The sequence below is a fragment of the Bombina bombina genome, chromosome 8 (genome assembly GCF_027579735.1).
Source record: "Bombina bombina isolate aBomBom1 chromosome 8, aBomBom1.pri, whole genome shotgun sequence".
NCBI lineage: Eukaryota > Metazoa > Chordata > Amphibia > Anura > Bombinatoridae > Bombina > Bombina bombina.
Window position 1 is genome coordinate 287,029,158 of NC_069506.1, and position 8,141 is coordinate 287,037,298.

Genomic DNA, 8,141 nt, shown 5'->3' on the forward strand with positions numbered 1-8,141 from the left:
ATATACTCTCCTCAGTCACAAAGTGACGTCAAAATTCTATCCAGGAACAATTACACAGCCCAACTCAGCTCCCCACATCCCAGAGACGCTTGTTTATGGTGCATTAAATCTGTACCCGGTACCAGTGATACATATTCACCGCTTGCACAGGTCATACTTATATTTATTAATAGAAAATTGTAAAGGAAATGTAATACAAATCATTTACATAACATATTTGTAATGTAAAATCATTTGTCTGTTTACTGAATGCAGATAAACTTCCTGCTTATAGTAATCTGTTTGTAATTCCACAGCTCAATTACGGCAAATTATATATGGATGAAATAAAAGTATCAGTTTAGTAGTTGTATTTCATCCCTTTTACTTGATAATTCTAATGTCACATATAATTTAGAGATTTCCATTAAGTAAGCACTTTAAATAATAAATCAATACTTTAGTAGAAAAGATAATTTCGCACACAAATGCTCTATAGAGCGATAAATGTAATTCTCTTTCATTGTTCCTCACAAATAAGGTGGACAATTCATATATACATGTACTGTATAAGTGAATACATATATAAATATACAGTATCATTGCACACATATACTGTATCAGTGCACACATACTGTATCCATGCACATATATACAGTATCATTGAACACATATACTGTATTAGTGCACACATATACTGTATCCATGCACATATATACTGTATCAGTGCACACATATACTGTATCAGTGCACACGTGTACTGTATAAGTGAAGACATATATAAATATACAGTATCATTGCACACATATACTGTATGAGTGCACACATATACTGTATTAGTGCACACATATCCTGTATCAGTGTACATATATACTGTATCAGTGCACACATATACTGTATTAGTGCACACATATACTGTATCAGTGTACACATATACTGTATCAGTGCACATTCATACCGTATTGGTGCACATATATACTCTATCAGTGCACACATATACTGTATCAGTACACATATATACTGTATCAGTGCACACATTCTGTATCAGTGCACATATATACTGTATCAGTGCACATATATGCTGTATCAGTGCACACATATACTGTATCAGTGCACATATATACTGTATCAGTGCACACATATACTGTATCAGTGCACATATATACTGTATCAGTGCACACATATACTGTATCAGTGCACACATTCTGTATCAATGCACAGATATACTGTATCTGTGTACAAATGCACTATATCAGTGCACACATATACTGTACCAATGCACACATATACTGTATCAGTGCACAAATATACTGTATCAGTGCACACATATACTGTATCGGTACAAACATATACTGTATTAGTGCTCAAATATACTGTATCAGTGCACATATATACTGTATCAGTTCACAAATATACTGTATCAGTGCACAAATATTCTGTACGAGTGGGTAGAAAGATTTTTATAGTTGGCGCAAAGGAATGGTATAAACTGGTAGGTTTCAGAGGGGTTTTCCTCAATTCCCCTAGTAGAGATCAATCTATATGGATTAAACTGTATCACATAAGGTTGGCCAACCATTATTTTATTTGATTTGGGCATTTTGATTAAACATAGTAATTGTTATTTTATTCTGTCCTGTGATTTTATAATAATCATTATATGCAAATAAAACATTTTAAAGAGAAAGTTTTTTCTACATATTACATTTATTTCAAGAAATTATATCATACCTAAATTTTAAGAAATTATACTAACTCCTTTTTTGGGGATTTAAGCCTAATTGGAGGCGCTGGTTGTTTCTATCCTAACTCCTTACAAATATTCTGTATCAGTGCACAAATATACTGTATCAGTGTACGCATATACTGTATCAGTGCACATATATACAGTATCGGTGCCAGTGACATGCGGTGAGGTCAGTGGCTGGTGAGGCATTGGCTAGTATCAGAGCCAGAGAAACACACATATGAACCAGACATCGTTTAAAATGTTGTATACTTAAAAGTCTGCAGAAACACTCAGGCACACACAAACAGAAACATTCAAAATCACATACACACACACACTCAGGCACACACAAACAGAAACATTCAAAAGCACACACACTCTCACACAAACAGAAACATTCAAAGACACACACACAGACAAACACAAACAGAAACATTCAAAGGCACATACACACAAACAGAAACATTCAAAGGCACACACACTCTCACACACAAAGAAACATTCAAAGGCACACACACTCATACACACCACAAACAGAAACATTCAAAGAAACACAGACACATTCAAAGACACACACACTCATATACACACAAACAGAAAGATTCAAAGAAACACACACACAGAAACATTCAAAGAATCAGATACAAACATACACTCACAGGCACTCACATAGAAAGACTCAGACACACACTTACACACACAGGCATTCACATAGAAAGACTCAGATACACACACTTACACACACACAGGCACTCACATAGAAAGACTCAGCTACACACACTTACACACAGTCATTCACATAGAAAGACTCAGATACACACATACACTCACAGGCACTCACATATAAAGACTCAAATACACACACAGGCACTCACATAGAAAGACTCAGATACACACTTACATTCACAAGCACTCACATTGAAATACTTAGATACACACATACACACAGGTACTAACAAAGAGAGACTCATATACACACATACACACACAGGCACTCACATAGAAAGACTCAGATACACACATACACTCAAATAGAAAGACTCAAATACACACATACACACATGCACTCACATAGACTCAGATACACACACACAGACACTAACATAGAAATACTCAGATACACATACACACAGGCAGTCACAAAGAAAGACTCTGCTATACACACACAGGCACTCACATAGAGAGACTAAGATACACACTTACACACACAGGCAATCACATAGAAAGACTCAGACACACACACACACAGTCACTCACATAGAAAGACTCAGATACACACAAATACAAACAGTCAATCACATAGAGAGACTCAGATACACATACATTCACAGACACTCACATAGAAAGACTCAGATACACAATTACACACAGGCACTCACATAGAGAGACTCAGATACACACACTTACACACAGTCATTCACATAGAAATACTCAGATACACACATACACACAGGTACTAACAAAGAGAGACTCAGATACACACATAGGCACTCACATAGAAAGACTCAGATACACACACTCACACACACACAGGCACTCACATAGAAAGACTCAGCTACACACACTTACACACAGGCACTCACATAGAAAGACTCAGAAACACACATACACTCACATGCACTCACATAGAAAGACTCAGATACAAACATACACTCACAGACACTCACATAGAAAGACTCAAATACTCAGACTTACACACACAGGCACTCACTTAAAAAGATTCAGATACACACATACACTCACAGGCACTCACATAGAAAGACTCAACTACACACACTTACACACACAGGCACTCACATAGAAAGACTCAGAAACACACATACACTCACATGCACTCACATAGAAAGACTCAGATACAAACATACACTCACAGACACTCACATAGAAAGACTCAAATACACACACTTACACACACAGGCACTCACATAGAAAGACTCAGATACACACATACACTCACATAGAAAGACTCAAATACACACATACACACATGCACTCACATAGACTCAGATACACACACACAGGCACTAACATAGAAATACTCAGATACACACACACACAGGGAGTCACAAAGAAAGACTCAGATACACACACACAGGCACTAACATAGAAATACTCAGATACACACACACACAGGGAGTCACAAAGAAAGACTCAGATACACACACACAGGCACTCACATAGAGAGACTAAGATACACACTTACACACACAGGCAGTCACATAGAAAGACTCAGACACACACATACACACAGGCACTCACATACAAAGGCTCAGATACACACATACACTCACAGACACTCACATAGAAAGACTCAGACACACACACACACAGTCACTCACATAGAAAGACTCAGATACACACACATACAAACAGTCAATCACATAGAGAGACTCAGATACACATACATTCACAGACACTCACATAGAAAGACTCAGATACACACTTACACACAGGCACTCACATAGAGAGACTCAAATACACACTTACACACACAGGCACTCACATAGAAAGACTTAGATACACACTTAGACAAACAGGCACTCACATAGAAAGACTCAGATACACACACATACACACAGGCACTCACATAGAAAGGCTCAGATGCACACATACACTCACAGACAATCACATAGAAAGACTCAGATACACACTTATACACAGGTACTCACAAAGAGAGACTCAGATACACACATACACACACAGGCACTCACATAGAAAGACTCAGATACACACACTTACACACACACACACACACACAGGCACTCACATAGAAAGACAGGCACTCACACAGAAAGACTCAGATACACACATACACTCACAGGCACTCACATAGAAAGACAGGCACTCACATAGAAAGACTCGGAAACACACATGCACTCACATAGAAAGACTCAGATACAAACATACACTCACAGACACTCACATAGAAAGACTCAAATACACACACTTACACACACAGGCACTCACATAGAAAGACTTAGATACACACATACACTCAAAGGCACTCACATAGAAAGACTCAACTACACACACTTACACACACAGGCACTCAAATAGAAAGACTCAGAAACACACATACACTCACATGCACTCACATAGAAAGACTCAGATACAAACATACACTCACAGACACTCACATAGAAAGACTAAAATACACACACTTACACACACAGGCACTCACATAGAAAGACTCAGATACACACATACACTCACATAGAAAGACTCAAATACACACATACACACATGCACTCACATAGACTCAGATACACACACACAGACACTAACATAGAAATACTCAGATACACATACACACAGGCAGTCACAAAGAAAGACTCTGATACACACACAAAGGCACTCACATAGAGAGACTAAGATACACACTTACACACACAGGCCGTCACATAGAAAGACTTAGACACACACACACACACAGTCACCCACATAGAAAGACTCAGATACACACACATACAAACAGTCAATCACATAGAGAGACTCAGATACACATACATTCACAGACACTCACATAAAAAAGACTAAGATACACACTTACACACAGGCACTCACATAGAGAGACTCAGATACACACTTACACACACAGGCACTCAGATAGAAAGACTCAGATACACACTTACACACACAGGCACTCACATAGAAAGACTCAGATACACATACACTCACAGACACTCACATAGAAAGACTAAGATACACACTTACACACATGCACTCACATAGAAAGACTCAGATACACACTTACACACACAGGCAGTCACATAGAAAGACTCGTATACACACTAACAAACACAGTAACTCACATAGAAAGACTCAGATACACACTTATACACAGGTACTCACAAAGAGAGACTCAGATACACACATACACACACAGGCAATCACATAGAAAGACTCAGATACACACACATACACACACACAGGCACTCACATAGAAAGACTCAGAAACACATATACACTCACATGCACTCACATAGAAAGACAAGCACTCACACAGAAAGACTCAGATACACACATGCACTCACAGGCACTCACATAGAAAGACATGCACTCACATAGAAAGACTCAGATACAAACATACACTCACAGACACTCACATAGAAAGACTCAAATACACACACTTACACACACAGGCACTCAAATAGAAAGACTCAGATATACACATACACTCACAGGCACTCATATAGAAAGACTCAAATACACACATACACACATGCACTCACATAGAAAGACTCAGATACACACACACAGGCACTCACATAGAAAGACTCAGATACACACACACACACAGTCACTCACATAGAAAGACTCAGATGCACACACATACAAACAGTCAATCACATAGAGAGACTCAGATACACATACACTCACATAGAAAGACTCAGATGCACACTTACACACAGGCACTCACATAGAGATACTCAGATACACACTTACACACACAGGCACTCACATAGAAAGACTCAGATACACACACTCACAGACACTCACATAGAAAGACTCGGATACACACTTACACACACGCATTCACATAGAGAGACTCAGATACACACTTACACACACAGGCAGTCACATAGAAAGACTCAGATTCACACACATACACACAGGCACTCACATACAAAGGCTCAGATACACACATACACTCACAGACACTCACATAGAAAGACTCAGATACACATACACTCACAGACACTCACATAGAGATACTCAGATACACACTTACACACAGGCACTCACATAGAGAGACTCAGATACACACACACACAGGCAGTCACATAGAAAGACTCATATACACACTTACACACACAGTCACTCACATAGAAAGACATGCACTCACATAGAAAGACTCAGATACAAACATACACTCACAGACACTCACATAGAAAGACTCAAATACACACACTTACACACACAGGCACTCACATAGAAAGACAGGCACTCACACAGAAAGACTCAGATACACACATGCACTCACAGGCACTCACATAGAAAGACATGCACTCACATAGAAAGACTCAGATACAAACATACACTCACAGACACTCACATAGAAAGACTCAAATACACACACTTACACACACAGGCACTCAAATAGAAAGACTCAGATATACACATACACTCACAGGCACTCATATAGAAAGACTCAAATACACACATACACACATGCACTCACATAGAAAGACTCAGATACACACACACAGGCACTAACATAGAAAGACTCAGATACACACACACAGGCACTCACATAGAGAGACTAAGATACACACTTACACACACAGGCACTCTCATAGAAAGACTCAGATACACACACACACACACAGTCACTCACATAGAAAGACTCAGATACACACACACACACACACAGTCACTCACATAGAAAGACTCAGATGCACACACATATATACAAACAGTCAATCACATAGAGAGACTCAGATACACAAACACTCACAGACACTCACATAGAAAGACTCAGATACACACTTACACACAGACACTCACATAGAGATACTCAGATACACACTTACACACACAGGCACTCACATAGAAAGACTCAGATACACACACTCACAGACACTCACATAGAAAGACTCGGATACACACTTACACACAGGCATTCACATAGAGAGACTCAGATACACACTTACACACACAGGCAGTCACATAGAAAGACTCAGATTCACACACATACACACAGGCACTCACATACAAAGGCTCAGATACACACATACACTCACAGACACTCACATAGAAAGACTCAGATGCACACTTACACACAGGCACTCACATAGAGATACTCAGATACACACTTACACACACAGGCACTCACATAGAAAGACTCAGATACACACACTCACAGACACTCACATAGAAAGACTCGGATACACACTTACACACACGCATTCACATAGAGAGACTCAGATACACACTTACACACACAGGCAGTCACATAGAAAGACTCAGATTCACACACATACACACAGGCACTCACATACAAAGGCTCAGATACACACATACACTCACAGACACTCACATAGAAAGACTCAGATACACATACACTCACAGACACTCACATAGAAAGACTCAGATACACACTTACACACAGGCACTCACATAGAGAGACTCAGATACACACACACACAGGCAGTCACATAGAAAGACTCATATACACACTTACACACACAGTCACTCACATAGAAAGACATGCACTCACATAGAAAGACTCAGATACAAACATACACTCACAGACACTCACATAGAAAGACTCAAATACACACACTTACACACACAGGCACTCACATAGAAAGACAGGCACTCACACAGAAAGACTCAGATACACACATGCACTCACAGGCACTCACATAGAAAGACATGCACTCACATAGAAAGACTCAGATACAAACATACACTCACAGACACTCACATA